The sequence below is a fragment of the Biomphalaria glabrata genome, chromosome 14, assembly GCF_947242115.1.
Source record: "Biomphalaria glabrata chromosome 14, xgBioGlab47.1, whole genome shotgun sequence".
Classification (NCBI taxonomy): Eukaryota; Metazoa; Mollusca; class Gastropoda; family Planorbidae; genus Biomphalaria; species Biomphalaria glabrata.
In genome coordinates, this window is record NC_074724.1 from 25,885,969 (window position 1) to 25,905,914 (window position 19,946).

Sequence of the window (19,946 nt, forward strand, 5' to 3'; positions counted from 1 at the left end):
AGTGTTCCCTGGAATCTACATGTACAAACAAAGACGTGTTGTTCCAGGGGACGAACAGATCTAAGTAGGGGGACAGTTACTAATGAACAGTGACAGATAAAGGTCACTACGTGTGACCCCGACTTGATGACACTGCATCAAGTGTTTTCTGGAATCTACGTGTATAAATAAAGACAGGATGTGACGTTTCCTCACGTGTTATTTCAGAGGATACTAGCCGTGTTTGTGCAACTTTGGACAAGCGATTAGGGACTCTATATAAGCCAGAGAGTTAATGTGAAAGTCAGTCGTATGGAGTCGTGAGTTAGCCGTTACAGTCGATACAGACGATGTAAGACGTGTGCGGCTCTAGTGGAAGAGAAATGTGTACGACTCGATGCAAGTTAACTAGGGTAGAGTTAACTGGAGTGGACTACTGTCGTTAAAGTCTATACAGCGAACTACAGTGGACTTCAGCCGTTACAGTCGATACAGTCGATGTAAGACGTGTGCGGCTCTGATGTGGTAGACTGGAATACGACTTGGTTCAGCTTTGGGAGACCTGGAGCGACACTGGGAAGTGTGTCGTTGGTCTGTTACGACTTGGTTCAGTTTTGGAGACCTGGAGCGACACTGGGAAGTGTGTCGTTGGGTTGTTCTGTGGAATACGACTCGGTGCAAGTTGAGAAGAGATGAATTGCAACGAAGTGAAGAGATGAATTGCAACGAAGTATAGCTAACTGTAAACTGACAGATATTGTACATTCTTCTACACTACATGTTACAGTGACGAATTGTTAGAGTTAATAGTCATTAAAGTTATATGAAACTGAAAGTTTAGTCGTCAAGTTATTTACAGTGTTTTTATTTGTGTGCCTACTAATACTTCTAGCCAGAAGATTCAGAAATACGTAACACTATTATGGGCGCACGCCATCTGAAAGGCAGCAGACGTCCATATTATGTCCTAGTCATTAGTATCTACTTTGCTGTCCTAGTCTATCTTCTCTAGTTATACTGCTGTAACCCACTATATCTATCTCCGCTCGAGACGGAATCGGAACTCTAAGCTAAACGGATTTTGTCTCTCAGCCATGCATCACACAGCCTACTATACTGACTTGGTACATCGTGGGATATCATGCAGCAGGGAATGTAATCTATGGCCATCGCATGCTAACATTTGTACACTCCTTGATAGCAGTAAGATTCCAGTCTTTATTACACGTTTTCAAACTGCCTCGTGGCTAATGGTGGCAGCCATTGTTTGCTAAGTGTAGGGCTTGAAGGAGATAAACAGAGTCTAAACAGAGCTTATAACAAGTTAAACTTTTTATAGTGTGTTGATATCCTACTAACTCCCATGCCAGTGTTTCTCAAATGTTTGCATCTCGCATCCCTTACGAACAAAAAATACTATTAAGAATCAACTAAAACGCTTTCTCGGGCACCGCCATGGTCAAGATTCTTCATTTCTACTTAAGGATTTTGTACTATGTTAATTTTTGTTAATCGAATTTCTAACAGCACATAGAAAACAATTTATCCTGCTTGCGATCCGAGACTTTCTAGGTTAGAAATGGTTTCACACAAAGTTCCTACTTTTACACGTGATGTAGGCGGCCGAGAACTTTTCTCACAAATAAGGCTTGTTAGTCTCAAGAGGAAATGCTTTACGAGTTGGGTCAGTCATCTAGTTGTTTTACAAACTTAATCTAACAACATAAATAGCATACAAACATAATCCAACAGCATACACAACATACAAACATGATCCAACAGCATAAACAACATACAAACATGATCCAACAGCATACACAACATACAAACATGATCCAACAGCATACACAACATACAAACATGATCCAACAGCATACACAACATACAAACATGATCCAACAGCATACACAACATACAAACATGATCCAACAGCATACACAACATACAAACATGATTCAACAGCATACACAACATACAAACATGATTCAACAGCATACACAACATACAAACATGATCCAACAGCATAAACAACATACAAACATGATCCAACAGCATACACAACATACAAACATGATCCAACAGCATACACAACATACAAACATGATCCAACAGCATATAAAACATACAAACATGACTCAACAGCATTAACAACATACAAACATGATCCAACAGCATACACAACATACAAACATGATCCAACAGCATACACAACATACAAACATGATCCAACAGCATACACAACATACAAACATGATCCAACAGCATACACAACATACAAACATGATCCAACAGCATACACAACATACTAACATGATCCAACAGCATACAAAAAATACAAACATGATCCAACAGCATACACAACATACCAACGCCATCAAACACCATCTATCTTTATGCAAACAGTGCGACACTAGAGTTGGCTTATCTTTATGAAATTCGCCTTTACTTTAATCTGGCCAGTAGTCATTAAATATGAGAAAATATACATTATACTCCGCGTCCAGATGAGTACCTCGCTATGCTGGAGACACTGAATATATATATATATATAACTGTATTTCACGCAAGCTGATCAGATCTCAAGCATTGAAGTCTTTGGAGTTTGTATGTACACACTCAAGTTAATAGTACAAAGAATTAAAATGGAAAAGTCGAATGTAGATGTCTATGTACTTTTGAGTCTACGGTCAATGTATGTAGTAAGAATTGTCTGACAGGGCTTTACTTTGTATTGCGCTGTTAGACTGTATTGTTATAGGATCTTAAGGGGAAGAGTTATTTTTTTTAAAAAGGGATGTAATGTAGCCCATACATTAACCAGTTATCTTCAAGTAATGGAATCCTAAGCTTCAACTGTGACAGTCAGGGCTTGGTGTGGTTCTAAAATACCCACTCATTGTGCTGTAGTTTCTAATTTGATGCTACACATCTGCTGTGAATCTATCCCTTACTTTTCGATCACATTTCAACGTCCCCTTTTGATTCAACCCAACCAGCCTGACAAGTTCTCTTTTTTTTTTTTATCGGCCATTATTAAAAGGGATAAATTATGCATCCAAATTATGTGTAAGTGTATGCGGCCCGACGACATGACCGTCAACACTGGGCGACCTTCATGCCTGAATACTCCTGAACTGTTCAATACACTAACGTTTGGCGCCATGTGCAGGCCAAGCCACTCCTCAAACCCCCCCCCCCCTCTTCCTCAGGACAACTCCCTACAACCCAAACTACAGTTCCCTCTGTGCGCCTATTGAAAGGATTATTCATAACGGCAGCAGCTTGGCATGGCGCACTTTTCTCACTCGGGTCTCAGCGCTGACCTCGGAGGTTTATGACTAATTGAAGCCAAGTACGTTGCGGTAATTAAAATTCTAATCGGACGCAACATAAACAAATAAAGATTTAAAAAAAAAATTACGATTAAAAAATATACAATTTAGAATAAATGAAGAATGTTTCTGAATTGTATTTATTTTTTTACTTAACGAAACTAAAGGGAAGCAAAATTAAAAAAAAATATTTGTTTTCTTAAGGATTAGATATTTATAAACATTTGATTTTAAAATCGCTAAAACATATCAGCTGGTGCGATGTCTACAATACACTTTGGCGCACAGTCGTGTTGTTTGTTTGTACAAAGTTTATATCACCTCACTAAGTCTGTCTGGTACAGTTCTTTCCCTTATATAAGCTGTGCATGTTTGCTTTTTTAGCGGCCCCCGAAAGGGGAAAAGACGCTATTAGTTTTGTGCGAAATGTCTGTCCGTCTGTCCGTCCGTCCCGTTTAGATCTCGTAAACTAGAAAAGATATTGAAAATCCGACATCACAATATTTTAGACCATTCAAAGTTCTGATGCAACGGCTACTTTTTTTTTTTTGGTGTTCTATTAAATAGATAATGAAGTCCCTTTTTCATTTCACGTGTTTGTAAAGAATCATCTATCTAACAAGGCTTTTGATATGAATGCAAGAAATATTTGTTATGGTTGAATCATATATTGAGACAGCGGAGAGACAAGACTTTCCATTTGGATTTGTAACTTTATATTTTGTTTTCTTATCAAAGAGTCTTATAGTAAACTTATATTAACAGGGTGTAGAGACTCACTTTAGGATGTGACTGCTAGTGAACGCACACGTATGACGACATTAATTCAAAACGAGACGACTGTAGATTAGATATAGATAAATTGACAGTTGAGGCTAGGCTTTCATAGAGGTAACATTATAGTGACTGAGACTAGACTCTTCCCATGCTGAATTAAATAGTTCTATTCTTAAATACACCTGTTGATTGAATTTATTGTGGAGTGACTTGATCTGAAAGTCTGTGGCCACGAACTCAAATGTAATACTGCGCGTACATTAACACGCAACCTGATCTGATCAGTACAAATTATACAGACCCAGATTAGACACCATCTCTACAGAGGTTTACGTAAATATTTCTCTAAAATAATTCTCTCTCTCTCTTTTTTTTCTGGTACAGAAACATCAGTCTACTTACTAGATCTATCTACCAATGAGAAAGGTTAAATAACCAATCCATAGGCTATGAATGATTGCGAGTAAACAGCTGTGCTAGGGCTGGTGCAAATGTAAAGCTCCACTTGGCCGTGGACTGGCTTAATGATAGGATAATACATTCGAGCATTTAAGAAACAGTAATGGCTGAAATTGTTTCTAATACTGAGATAATGGCGATTATTAGCCTGCTAGAACTCCTAATATGTACTGCGCGTAGCCCCCCATAACTCGCGGATTTTTCTATCGGAGTTTTTTTCTTTTCACAAAGCTCTTTATCAACTCACTCTGTCTGTCTGTCTGTCTGATAAAAGTGTGTTCACGTTATTTTTCCCTCTCCCATTCTCGGATCAAGTGGAAAATTGCCACAATTATTTATTAGCGTAGACAAGACGTGAATCAATAAAAAACAACAACTAATAATTAATTAATTACTGGTAATGAATTATTATGTTTGATAACAACAAGATATATTAATCCTTCAGTATTCACAGATATGATATTTGTAGGGTTTACTCGCTTTAAATAATTATTAACGCTATTTCTCCCACACGCTTTCTCCGATCAAGTTGATACTTTAAACAATTATTTATTATTAGTCGACCCACGGCGTAGCATACGCCGCTATTTTGCAGGGCCGCAAAATTGCAAAATATACGAAAACGTCCAGGAAATCTCCGGAAATGATTAAAATACAGAGTAGATTACTTGTTCTCTCCCCCCCCCCCCCCTCTTTTTTCGCCGCTACGTGAGGTAGAAATAAAAAAAAGAGTGATCTTTATTGGTCACAACGGTCCGGCCCTGCTATTTAGTGACAGGTGAATACTACTTGTTCTCCCCCACCCCCTCTTTTTTTCCTGGCGTAACACTAGTTCGTCCGACTTGCAGAAATAAAAGAGTGATCTTTCCTTTACTTCTTGCTTGCGTCCAAACTCTTGAGCCATGAAGAGAATTATATATATATAATAGATATATATCTACATGTGAATACAAGGGGGGGGCGTTCTGGCTGAGTGATAAAGCTCTTGGCTTCCGAACCGAAGGGTCTGGCTTAGAAACTCGGTGAAGTGGTATTTTGAATTTCGGAATGTTTAGGGCGCCATGAGTTCTCCCAACTTTAATGAAATATTTTACGCTCTAGAAGAATATGCTAGCTGCACAGTTTGACTCTAGTAGAAGATTTAAGCCTCTCAAGCCCTCACTGAAATGGAGTTTGATGATGATGATCTACTACTCAGCTGAGTTTTTTAAAAACTGTTTACAAGTGACTTTGACTTAATCCTTTTGGCTACAATAGAGACGCGACAGTAGGTCCTTTTGACTCAAATAAGGCCGCCACATTAGGTCCTTTTGACTCCCATATACCTAGACAGTAGGTCGTTTTCACTCCCATAAGACCACGACAGAAAGTCCTTTTGAATCCCATAGGGCGCGACACTAGGTCCTATTGACTCCCATAGGGCCGCGACAGTATCTTATAACATACAGACGTTACTTCAAAGATAATTACGTCCTACGCATTTCATGTGCCAATCTAGTCATGCGTGTTAATCAATGACTTAAACTCTGCTAATTCTTTGTTTTTTCCTGGCTGATTCAGACAACCCATTCCATTCTCTAATGACACTAGGGAAGAAGGAGCACTTATATGACTTTGTTCTAGCATATGGAATAAGAAACGTGCCTCTCTATCTGTGTGCCATTCAAAGTACTTCATCCGGTTTTGTTTTTCAGTAGTTCCTTCACCATTACACTCTATTCTCGGCTAATCCCCTCAGTTGGGTCCATGTCCATCCTTGCTTCTGTTGACAAATTCTAGCTTTCTAAATGTTTTTTTTTCCCTGCTCGAAAGTGATTATGTGTGTGTGTGTGTATACATATTCACTGTATATCAAGTCCTCGGCTGAGCGTGATCTATATAGGAAATAAATTTTTATATGATATACTGTAGACTGAACCTTGCCCTGTCACATGCGGGCCCCCAACATGCTGTGCATTAGGTTGTATAGATCAAGTACTTTAAGACACACTGTAGTGTTTAGCATAGCCATTGACTAGTCCCACACGCTATAATCGCGTCCTATGAAATGTGTGATATTCGATTAGTTGACGTCTAGCTGAATAATAACTGTCCAAGTGACAGTAATACGGGAATAATAATCAAGTCGAGATTTATGGAAAAACAAACATATTAAAAAAAGTGATTGCTTTAGGAATGCACTTTTAAAAAATACGAAAGGGAATTCATGTTTTCACATAAACACGTAGGCGGCTTCTGTGGTTCCGTCGGTACGTGTGTCTTTTGGGATTTGAATGAATCGGGTCAAAGAGCACAGTCTGGGCACGAGGATCAAATCAGATTTCAATAGCGCTTTTTTAAATACAAATTTGAATATGTCTTTAGAGTGACCCATTACAGTAGTCATCTTAATAGGAAGACTCGAGCATACCTTTGCGTCAACAATAACTAACAGGAAACCTTTAGGTGTTGAATAGTAACTTTGGCGTAAAATGTGCGCGACTGTTCCATTACACGGACTGCCTTTTAAAGCTTGTGTTAAAAATCATCAAAAGTTTGTTAATTGCAGCGGTAATTTATAAGTACCTTATGCCCCTTGTAACACTGGACAAATGTATATATTAGTGTGCGGTGTATAATAAGGATTTTCTTCGAGTCCCAAGATTGAAGAGTACAGCTGCGACCTGCCACACAAGCGCAGACATAACCGTTGACCTGCGTGGTCGATTTAGGTTATATATTAAGTAACTTAACTTTATATATACTTTTACAAAACCAATGAGTTTTGTTTTGTTTTTTTCTTCTGATCACTAAAAAAAATTGTTATTTTTTGACAGTCAATATATTTAAAAAAAACTGTGTGCTAGCGTTTTTTTTTTCATTATCAAAGTATAGATCTACTAGCGTTTCTTCAATTGTCAAAGTCAAAGTACGGATAGAGATGTACTAGCGTGTCTTAACAATGAAAGTATATAGATCTACTAGCGCTTCTTTCAAAGTACGGGCATAGATCTACTAGCTATGTCCAAGTATAAATTTATTAGTGTTTCTTTAATTGTCAAAGTACGTGTATAGATCTACTACCGTTTCTTAATCTCAAAGCGTAGATCTACTAGCGTTTCTTAAAAGTCAAAATATGGATCTACTAGTGTTTCTTAAAGTCAAAGTATAAAAATTCTATCATTTCTTACCAAATCGATGCTTGTTTGTACCAAATCGATGTTTGTTTGTACCAATTCGATGTTTGTTTGTTTTGTACTCATCTTCTCGAACTGATGTGGATAGATAAATCTCTAGAGCTCGCTTGTTCTGATAAGCAGTTTTGCCATTTTGTGCGTGTGGCAGCCACTGGTTTAGAGGTTAAATCTATATTACTCTGTATGGTGTTATTAAGTTGCTGTTTTTTTTTAATTTACTAACTTAAATACCACCACATGAGGTTGATAGATTACTGTTAGCTCCTGTGGTGATAAATGAATTTATCTTGTGTGGTTTTTAGACTTCGTGTGATTTTCGAGTTTATCTTAGTGTGTGACTAAGGGGATGGAGTCGGCGTCATGTGGTGATTGTAGAATTTCGTCCATGTGGTTAATATAGTGTAATTATGATAGGGCTTTTTTTGAAATGGTTTATGTGCCATGCTAAGCCTCCAATGATAAATAATTTGATAGGAAATTGAGATCGTCGGGCCGTGAAAATTTTCCCGTTTGAATTCGCACACAATCATAAGACTGAGATAATTGTCTTGATCTGTGAGGGAGTGAATGTGAGCGATGGAAGGACGGAATGAGCAAGGGGGAGAGAATTGAGAGGTGGAAAAATAAAAAGGGGAGGGGGCTTTTTAAGAGAGCGATTTAGAAAGCAGGCGAAGGGAAGTAACCGTGATTCGTTTTATAATTTCAGTGACCTATTTCTGTGTTGATTCACGCGCCACGTTGTCACTTGTAAATAAGAGCATTGATACCCTAGACATATTTATCTTTGAAATTACACACATGCCTATACTGTCACTAAATAAGATTTACATTTTAGTTCAACGCTAGCAATTAAAATTTCATGACTGTTCTCCCTTTGGAGGGGAGAAAATCTTTGAAGTTTAAATGTCGGACTTGTGAACGATTTTTTTTTAATCGCGTAAGTAAACATTGAAACTATCCCTAGACGGTCTACATCCCTAGAACAAATGTTGAATCATAATACAGAGTCAGGAAATCTTTAAAAAAAAAGAAGTATTTTAACGAAGTGACCAAGTGGGCACTTTCACTAATGGACTAACGGAATGTAACCTGGGGCGCCGTGATCCTTCTTTTAAAAAAAATAACTTCCTGGCAATATTTACTAAATCCCATTACACGTTGCTCTCCCAGTGCCTTTTATGTTTCTTCATACTACAGGGTGGTCCTAGAGTAGGTTTACGATAAATACTAACATTTATATTGAGGTATAGTACAGTTATTTATTCATTACAATCACCATTACATCCTAATTATGAACAATGATGCAATTAGTTCTTTCATTCTCTGAACGCATTCCATCACAATGTACACAGCTTAGAAGTCTGCCTTTTCAGCTTCCACAATGTACACAGCTTAGAAGTCTGCCTTTTCGGCTTCCACAATGTACACAGCTTAGAAGTCTGCCTTTTCAGCTTCCACAATGTACACAGCTTAGAAGTCTGCCTTTTCGGCTTCCACAATGTACACAGCTTAGAAGTCTGCCTTTTCAGCTTCCACAATGTACACAGCTTAGAAGTCTGCCTTTTCGGCTTCCACAATGTACACAGCTTAGAAGTCTGCCTTTTCAGCTTCCACAATGTACACAGCTTAGAAGTCTGCCTTTTCGGCTTCCACAATGTACACAGCTTAGAAGTCTGCCTTTTCAGCTTCCACAATGTACACAGCTTAGAAGTCTGCCTTTTCAGCTTCCACAAATATCTGTTTAAAAAAATACGAAATCAAACAAACAAAAGGGAGCATGGTGGCTTAGTGGTAAAGCGCTTGGCTTCCGAACCGACGGGTCTCGGATTCGAATCCCGGTAAAGATTGGGATATTAAATTTTCAGGATTTGTAGGACGCCCCCTAGTCTACGCAACTTTAATTGGGCACCTGACATCTGTTGAGGAAAAGTAAAAGCCGTTATTCATTGTGCTAGCCACACGACATCCTCGTTTACCTTTGGCCACAGAAACGGATGGCCTTCTGTCCTATTGATCTCACGGGGTTCTAGAAACAAACAAACAAAACAACAAATATAGCTAAAAGTTGTCAATACTATAAAACATATATTATACTTCAAATGAATATAACTGTAATATAACCAATACGTAAGCCTAGTGTCCACCTAATTTTGGACCACTCTGTGCTACACTTTCCAAGATTTGCATCTGAGCAAGAAACTTGCGTTCTTCTAGTGTCTAAAAATAGAGAGTTGCATGTTCGATTAAAACCGAAACACAACACACACACACACGGCCTTGCGTGTCTGTAAAAGGGGAGAGAAAAAAAGTACGAGGACAAGGAACGGATCTCGAGAGAGGGAGTAGGGAGAGAGGCGGTTCAGTATTATGGACATATCACACAACGTGCTGACTTTTCTGCACTGGTGTTCTACGGTAGAGACTTGTCGGCCATGTTTTTTTTTTTTTTTTTTGTTTCCTGGTTTGGGATCTCCATTTTGATTGCAGCTTGGCTTACTTATTACAGACGTGTAACCGAGGTGTGCACACATCAGGCGCTCTCATTCAAAAAGGTGAATATAGTACTGCTTGTCTGAGTGGTAGAAATAGGGCTGCTCATGCTTTGGCCCTGACCTTCGTTCAATGACGTGAGATAGTGTTTGTCACTTGCGTTCTTTGAGGCAAGGTTACCCCAGGTTGAGCCGTGACCTTGACTACCGTGGTATCATTTGAATAGGTCAATAGTAATCCATAACTTCATGAAATTATATTTTTCTGGGGATCATATTTTTGTTATATGTGTAATGGTATTGAATGATGAAGTTTTAGTTGTATACAGATGTTTTTTTTTTTTTAATTTTGTCAATAATAATGATAAAAAAAGGGATTATTTGCAAATATTAGTTCCGTGACTGTGAGCTATAAATGGAATAGTCCATTACCTGATTTCTCAGATATTGAACACATTATCTCCCCTTACATATTAATTCTAAGCAAGTCTGTCTGAACGAGTTTTGCTATTTTTGATGGAACAGCTTGATCTATAACCTGACACAACGTACGACCAGTTCATGGGATTTAATATCTTGTAACAAAAAATCCTTTCTATAAATAAAAACTAATTTACAATGTTCATTCTACATCTAGATCTAGCAAATTTTTATTTCACCCCATCGTGTTAGTTATCTGCCCAACAATACACTGATTGATTTTCGCAATGACAAGTCTAGATGTAGTAAACATCAATCCCGCCATGTTGTAGGTATCAAACCCATTTTTTTCAATGCTCAAATGTAAAGACCACGTGCCTAGGTCTAACAGCCCATTAAAATGATAGCGTGCAAACAGAAATTGGAGAAAATCTTTAAAAAACTTGACAACATTTGAATGTGTTGTAAATTCAAGTAAGAACACACTTTACAAGTCTCAAACGAAACGGCAGTTAAGATTGAGATTAGACTTATTCTGTTTGCCCAATGTGTGTTGCAAGCACGACTCCCATCTGTCAGTGGGCATGGTATAAATATCCCCATGAAAATAATGTCAGCTCTGACAAAACAACAAACACTCGCACAAGTGCACGCAAACAATAGCAACAACAACAACAGTAATACTAATAGTACTTAGTGGGTGAGGCGTGGGTGGTTAGTATATGAAATTCTGGGCTGGTAAGTATCATCAGCTCGCGACCTGCAATGACGTAATTCCCGCCCTGCCCCACAGTTTCAGCTCTTGACATGAAAGTTCCTTGACGCAATGGCCGACGTTGTCATTTTTTTTTGTAACGAGGCGAAGAAGCCGTTTCAAAGAAGCGGACATATTTAATTTGGTTCAGTATTGATTTTATTCCTGTCCTTCTTGTCATCGGATTTCTTCTGACGTCTGAACTTAGATACGCTGCCTCGCCGCCTCTCTGTAAATGTCCCCTCCTCCCCCCTTCTCCTAAACAACTCTCTTCCTCCTTCAAGCCTCGTCGCTGGTCACTCATTCTCGTCTCGGAAAGATGCGCCGTGTTCCTGAAAAGGACGAGGCACAGACGTGTCCAGTGGTGTGTCCACACCCTACGTCTACAAAGAAACAGTTTCGGCTTGTCATTTAGAGTTTAAAAAGATATGATGGTATCAGGGTTATGAAATGTTTAAGATGATACCAATTAAAAGTTAAAACTGTGTAATAAGGTTTGATAAAACAATAAGTAGGATAATAAGTAGAATACCAACACTATATACTTTAAAAAAAAATGTGCTTGCTGGCCACCAAAAGAGATGAAGTCAATATATCAATATATTCTAGAAGACAAAGTTTGACCCGACTAATCGAATCAGTTCTTGGTCGTTTACAAATAATAAGACTGTGCCACAATGCCAAAACGATATACCATGGGGACAATAATTAAAAGACTCACAAAGATAAATGCACACTTCTTATTCCATATGCTAGGACAAATACATACAAGTGCTCCTTCTTTTCTAGTGCCGAGCATGGTATGAGTTGCCTGAATCAGCCAGGACAACCAAAGACTTGGCAGAGTTTAAAAGCTATGATTAACATGCATGCCTAGATTGACACATGAAATGCGAAGGGCTTAATTATCTTATCTTTTGAAGTAACGTCTGTATGTTATAAGATGAGATAAAAGTGAAAGAAATGCAGACTGTCTATAGGAGGATGGAGAAAAGGAAAGAAGATAGGTGCTGGAGATAACTACTTCAAAGTATAAAAATCAAAACTAAAATCTTCTTTAAATAAATGCAAAGCTGGAACTAGGAATCACCTTAATATACACACTACATAAATCTACATTATAATTCAATTTAATTTAAATTCTTTAACACCTAGTTGTCGCTCTCTCTACTAGCTGAATATGCAAGTTCTTAAATACTATCTCTAGCAACGTCTAAACTAGTTTTAAAGCTTATGGAAAAACCCGTACATCATTTTAAATAAACTCGTCATTACTTGTCAACAACATGCAAACATGACCTTGCGCTAGAAAGTAAGTATTCAATCTAATAATAAACTTAATGCAATAGCTGCTTAATGCGACATGGCACTATGTAATAATCTATTTCTTTTCCCTTTCCACCCTTCTTGCTCACACCGACAGACATCTAGAGCTCAGGACACGATTTACTCCCTGAGACAAAGCCATGCTCCTAACAACAGAATTGTTGTGTCTGATTTGTGAGACGCTGTCTCCCGTTGTCATTAATGTTTTACCTGATGGAATCTTGTGTCCGCGATGGGAAATCGGGCCATACAGAGATCTCAATAGACGCGCACTCTTAGACTGGCCAGCTTGCAAGTCCTTTCTGTTCGAGTCTCTAGGGCGCTACATCTCAACCAAAACGAAACTCGCAAAGCCACCGCGTCGCCCTTATTTCAAAACAAAACCAAACACGCTGTTGCCATTCTGTGGTGTCAGCACCCTGGGGTACCATGCACTCATGTCAGGACACAATGACGACCCCACAAAACTGTGTTTCATTCTTCCAGCCATCATGTGATGTGTGCTAGACAAGTAGTTCTTCTTAATCACTACATGCATGGACGCTTCCAATGAGTGCAATGTAATACGAAATAAATATTTTCATACAATTTCTGTGCGAATGTTTTTTCTTGGGTGAAGCGACAGCCGTGGCTTTCAGGGGTTCCCAGATACATAAATGCAGCAACCCTGCCCATGGTATGATACCTGGTTTCGGATAACAAAACTTGAAGTGACTTCTTTTTATATCATAGATATCATAGCACTAAAACAGTTGATCGGGATATAGTTTGTACAGCCAGGGGTTTACGTAAGGATGTATAAAGTAAGAATGAGCTGGACTTTCTCCTTGGTTTTGTTTTATTTACACAAAGATTGTGTGTGGACACGGAGATTGTGTGGGCCATGAAGACAGTGTGGGGATATAAATAATGTATGGGGCGTGAAGACTGTGTGGTGATATCAATAATGTGTGGGGCATGAAGACAATGTGGTGATATAAATAATGTGTGGGCCATGAAAACAATGTGGTGATATAAATAGTGTGCGGGCCATGAAGACTGTGTGGTGATATAAATAATGTGTGGGGCATGAAGACAATGTGGTGATATAAATAATGTGTGGGCCATGAAAACAATGTGGTGATATAAATAGTGTGCGGGCCATGAAGACTGTGTGGTGATATAAATAATGTGTGGGGCATGAAGACTGTGTGGTGATATCAATAATGTGTGGGGCATGAAGACTGTGTGGTGATATCAATAATGTGTGGGGCATGAAGACTGTGTGGTGATATCAATAATGTGTGGGGCATGAAGACAATGTGGTGATATAAATAATGTGTGGGCCATGAAGACAATGTGGTGATATAAATAATGTGTGGGCCATGAAGAATGTGTCGGGCATGAAGACAAAGTGGTGATACAAATAATGTGTCGGGCATGAAGTTTATTTAGCCATTACATGCGCTACTTTATGTCCAACAGACACAGGAAGTGGGAAGGGTGTATCTGTGTCAACTATTGATCTTAGTTATCACTTTGGTTACACTTTACGTAGGAACACCGATTCGATCAACGGGACTTTATCATACGATTAATCAATGCTGTTAATCCAATAAATTCGATCACTCTTTTTTTTTTTTTCGAACAGTTACAGGCGTGTATCAGGGCTGCCACTTGGATACTAGTTCGAAGATAATACACATTCGTTACTACTTATTGTGCAACAATTCAAACTATTCTACGTAAGCCCCCCCCCCCCCCCAAAAAAAAAAATCTGCTCCATCGTGGAAGGCGAGTGGCTCCTCCCCCCTCCCCCGCAGTTATTGTCACATTCTCACGTCCACGAGGCCTGGTTTTAATCCCTGCTCCCTTTCCGATTATGGTCGTGGATTAAAACTCCAATGGTGTTCAATCAGAGCACGCCTTCAAACAACTAGAAATAGCTAGCGTGTTAAGGCTGTCTACTGCTAAGCTTTAGCCACTACCTCAGTGACCCATGGAATGATGGGGGATTAAATTCAGATATAGCCACAACAAACAACTATGGAGATGCTACTGAAAGCCATTTGACTATTGGTAATAACAGCAGAGTAACTGTTTTGTCACCACTACCGAAGGTGATATTGTATTTTGGTTAGAATTCAAGAGGACGATACTGATTCAGACCTGCCACATCAGTAGGAAATTCCTTAGAGAGTATTGCTAAAGATACTACGATTCGTTCTCCAAACACTATCTGCACCGGTAAATAGATATGACTGTAGATATATATACATCAAGAAAATTAAACTCTCGAAACGTGTTACTAAGGACATAAGAAAACTACAAATTTTGTCTGATGCTTTTAACCAGCGGCGTTATTAAAGAGCGCAGACAAAACTTTGAAATGGATTGTTTTCAATCTTTAGGTTCAAAACTGTGTAAGCACGGTCCTTGTTAATATAAAAGTATTGACTTCGTGTTTTTTTTTTTTCACTTTTAATATATGTCCTATTTGAGGATTAGTTTAATTTATTTGTTGTTAGGGAAAGTAACCTTTAAATGGATCTGAAAGTTTGGACGTGTGTTGTTTTTTTTTAAATTGTGTTTATGCTTCTTCTAATTTGTACAATTCAGTTACATTGTGAAGTGTCCGCATTCATTCTATACATCATATGTATGCTGTCATCTGCTCATCGTAGATCAAATTCTGTAACACAGATCAAATTCTGTAACACAGATCAACTTTTGAAACATAGATCAACTTCTGTAACACAGATCAACTTCTGTAACATAGGTCAACTTCTGCATAGGATCAACTTTTGTAGCATAGATCAATTTCTGTTACACAGATCAAATTCTGTTACATAGATCAACTTCTATAAGACAGATCAACTTTAATAACACAGATCAACTTCTTAACATAGATTAACTTCTGCAACAGATCAACTTTTGTGGCATAGATCAACTTTTGTAGCATAGATCAACTTCTGTAACAGATCAACTTCTGCAACAGATCAACTTCTGTAACAGATCAACTTTTGTAGCATAGATCAACTTTTGTAGCATAGATCAACTTTTGTAACAGATCAACTTTTGAAACAGATCAACTTTTGTAGCATAGATCAACTTTTGTAGCATAGATCAACTTTTGTAACAGATCAACTTTTGAAACAGATCAACTTTTGTAGCATAGATCAACTTTTGTAACAGATCAACTTTTGAAACAGATCAACTTTTGTAGCATAGATCAACTTTTGTAGCATAGATCAACTTTTGTAACAGATCAACTTTTGAAACAGATCAACTTTTGTAGCATAGATCAACTTTTGTAACAGATCAACTTTTGAAACAGATCAACTTTTGAAACAGATCAACTTTTGTAGCATAGATCAACTTTTGTAACAGATCAACTTTTGAAACAGATCAACTTTTGAAACAGATCAACTTTTGTAGCATAGATCAACTTTTGTAACAGATCAACTTTTGAAACAGATCAACTTTTGTAGCATAGATCAACTTTTGTAACAGATCAACTTTTGAAACAGATCAACTTTTGTAGCATAGATCAACTTTTGTAACAGATCAACTTTTGAAACAGATCAACTTTTGTAGCATAGATCAACTTTTGTAACAGATCAACTTTTGAAACAAATCAACTTTTGTAGCATAGATCAACTTTTGTAGCATAGATCAACTTTTGTAGCATAGATCAACTTTTGTAACAGATCAACTTTTGAAACAGATCAACTTTTGTAGCATAGATCAACTTTTGTAACAGATCAACTTTTGAAACAGATCAACTTTTGTAGCATAGATCAACTTTTGTAACAGATCAACTTTTGAAACAGATCAACTTTTGTAGCATAGATCAACTTTTGTAACAGATCAACTTTTGAAACAAATCAACTTTTGTAGCATAGATCAACTTTTGTAGCATAGATCAACTTTTGTAGCAGAGATCAACTTTTGTAACAGATCAACTTTTGAAACAGATCAACTTTTGTAGCATAGATCAACTTTTGTAACAGATCAACTTTTGAAACAGATCAACTTTTGTAGCATAGATCAACTTTTGTAACAGATCAACTTTTGAAACAGATCAACTTTTGTAGCATAGATCAACTTCTGTAACGTAAATACATCAACTTGGATTGGTTTCACATTTTTACCATTTGTACTCGGGAAAAGAAAATGATTTTTGTGTACGCCCCCTTACATTTCGTCATTCCCCATTGACAGAAAGATCGATATTTCATTTTCTGCTTGACTTCATGACTTCAAGTTTTCTTCATTTTAACATCTCCGCCCCCCCCCCCCCCCCATCTCGTTTCTAAGGGAAAAGAGATTAGGACCGAAAAAAAATACAAAAAAAAAACTACAGCAAATAGAATAAGACTGGAAATAGTTAATTCCCTCTAATTCCAACTAGAACAAAACATTTTTTTTGGTTCTGTCATGTTTTGTCATGATGTTGTTCTGTTGTTTTCTTGTGCATGTCCCCTCCTTGGAGGATGACATTGTGTACACACATCTATGACCACAGTTACAGGTGAAACTTAATGCTAGATTTGTTTTTCTTGTGTTGTCTGTACATTTCTACAAGAATATAGAGTCTAGCTTTATTAGAGATATAGTGCAGAAAGGTGTACTTCGTTCAGAATACAAGTACTGAGTACTAACTATAGTAGAGACATGGTGCGGATGATATCAAGTTCGCCTGGTTCTGAATACAAGTACTGGGTACTAACTATAGTAGAGACATGGAGCGGATGATATCAAGTTCGCCTGGTTCTGAATACAAGTACTGGGTACCAACTATAGTAGAGACATGGAGCGGATGATATCAAGTTCACCTGGTTCTGAATACAAGTACTGGGTACTAACTATAGTAGAGACATGGAGCGGATGATATCAAGTTCGCCTGGTTCTGAATACAAGTACTGGGTACCAACTATAGTAGAGACATGGTGCGGATGATATCAAGTTCACCTGGTTCTGAATACAAGTACTGGGTTCTAACTATAGTAGAGACATGGAGCGGATGATATCAAGTTCGCCTGGTTCTGAATACAAGTACTGGGTACCAACTATAGTAGAGACATGGAGCGGATGATATCAAGTTCGCCTGGTTCTGAATACAAGTACTGGGTACCAACTATAGTAGAGACATGGTGCGGATCAAGTTCACCTGGTTCTGAATACAATAAAACAAATACCAGCTATTTTAGTTTTTGAATGTTAACGAGGGTGTCGTGTGGCACCGTCCGTTGAATCAGCCATAAAATGAGAGTATCGAAATCCTTATCGCTACAAAATAAAACAACAACAACTCAGCTTGCGTCTTCCTGGTACTATTTCGTTGGAGTGAATAGCTTAGGAAATGGAAATGTTCGAGCTGTAGACGTGTTTCTATTCCAACTTCAAGGGCGAGAGTACGAGAAAATGTGTGTGTGTGTGTGGGGGGGGGGTAATAGAAGAGAAATATAAATGTACTTGGTACACAACATAGTGACTTCTGAAAGATGGGGCGGGCAAAAAAAAAAACGGAGATAGAGGTTATCTTCAGTAAACAAACACAAAAATTACTTTGCGATTTTTTGATGGATGAATAGTAAATAAGATTGAAAGCAATAGCATTACCTCCCCCCCCTTTTAAAAACATATATATTCATCCCGTCCCAACGAATTGTGTTTGTACAAAGCTAACATTCAACTCTGTCTGTTACACAAAGTTTCTACACGTTCTTTCTCCCACACCAATTCTCGGATCAAGTTGGACCTTTAAAACAATGATGATTTATTTGAGTGGCAAAATACAAATCCCATTAAGGCTGCTGTTTGAGAAAAACATCCATAAAAAAGCTAAACTGTGTCAGGATTTTGTGATTTTACCATCACAAAAGAGATACAAGACACCGATAGCAAAGACAAAAAGACACAAACACTGTTTTGTTCCCCTGGCAATCAAATCATCAAATAGAAACAATTTGATATAAACTTTTCACCTGTAAATTATGAGTGAGTCTGGTGTGAATGTACATTTTGTTTTTTTTCTAGTTACAAGGTTTCGTTTGGTGTAATGCACAAATTGTAAGACAAATTTCCATACGGACAATAAAGATTATTATTATTATATTAACAAAACATGAATCAGTTTAAAAATGAGTCAATTATTGGCGATTAATTATTTGTTTGATATCGAATAAGGGAAATAGATTCTACATTTTAAAGATATATTATTATTATTATATTAACAAAGCATGAATCAGTTTAAAAATTGACCAATTAGTAAATAAATATTGGCAATTAATTATTTCTTTGATATCGAATAAGGGAATTAACTTCTACATTTTTAAAGATATAGTTGTATGTGCGGAGTTCCTTCCCTTAGATAAGCTTTTTTTTTTTAAAGGATTTTAAACAAATATTGTTCTTGTTTACTTTTTTAAACATGTCCCTCTCAAACAAGTTATACCGATAAGAAATGACTGGACATAAACAGTACGTCCGTAGTATAAGGAAGGAACGAAATCACTATTGATTGCTGTAATTTAGACAGACCTCCTTTGGCTGTGTGAGGTGGACAGGTGGAAATTAAACAAAGTCCACCGCAACCCCCGAGGGGATATTTTCACCCATGAGCCATGCTTAACGATGTCATGTGTACGATATGTTTCTTCTCCGTAGCCACTAAATCCTCGGCTAATAGCTGTATTCAATGCCAGGGTAGAAAACAGGAGCGTGTGGTCAACATTGAAACTCAATCCTACGATTGGAGGGTCGTAAACTTCGTGTGTTAATAGCCCGGCATGACGCCGTCATTTGGATGTCCTCTTCTTTGGAATAGTTAGTATGTGTTGGTGGCAGATTTATGGTGGCGAGCAGCCCCTTAGAATTGACTCACTCGTAAACTATGTTAAAGTATGTTATGGGGATCTTTTTAAGGAATAGTCAGTTAACATTAAAGTTTTCTTAAGGGGATGATTTATCTTTATAGTTACTATTATTTTTATTGTAAAATAATAATAATATATTAACCTGATCATCAAATTAATTGAAAAAAAAGTTGTTTTCATTACAAAGCTTATATCAACTCACTCTGTATGTCTGTCTGGCCCTAAAGTTTGTACACGTTATTTCTCCGACACTTAATCTCGGATCAAACTGAAATTTTGCGCAATTATTTTTTTAATCTGACAATAAAAGAATCAATTTAAAAAATTAACAAATTATTTAAGTTAACTATCGGTAATAAATTACTTAGTTACGT

At 37.6% G+C, this 19,946-nt stretch overlaps 1 protein-coding gene across 3 annotated transcripts in view; it reads left to right on the forward strand.

Moving 5' to 3' along the window:
* The window catches only part of LOC106060663 (vitamin D3 receptor B-like), a 127,637-nt gene that overhangs the window by 46,767 nt on the left and 60,924 nt on the right, over positions 1–19,946 (forward strand). The gene's annotated exons all lie outside the window — the stretch shown is intronic.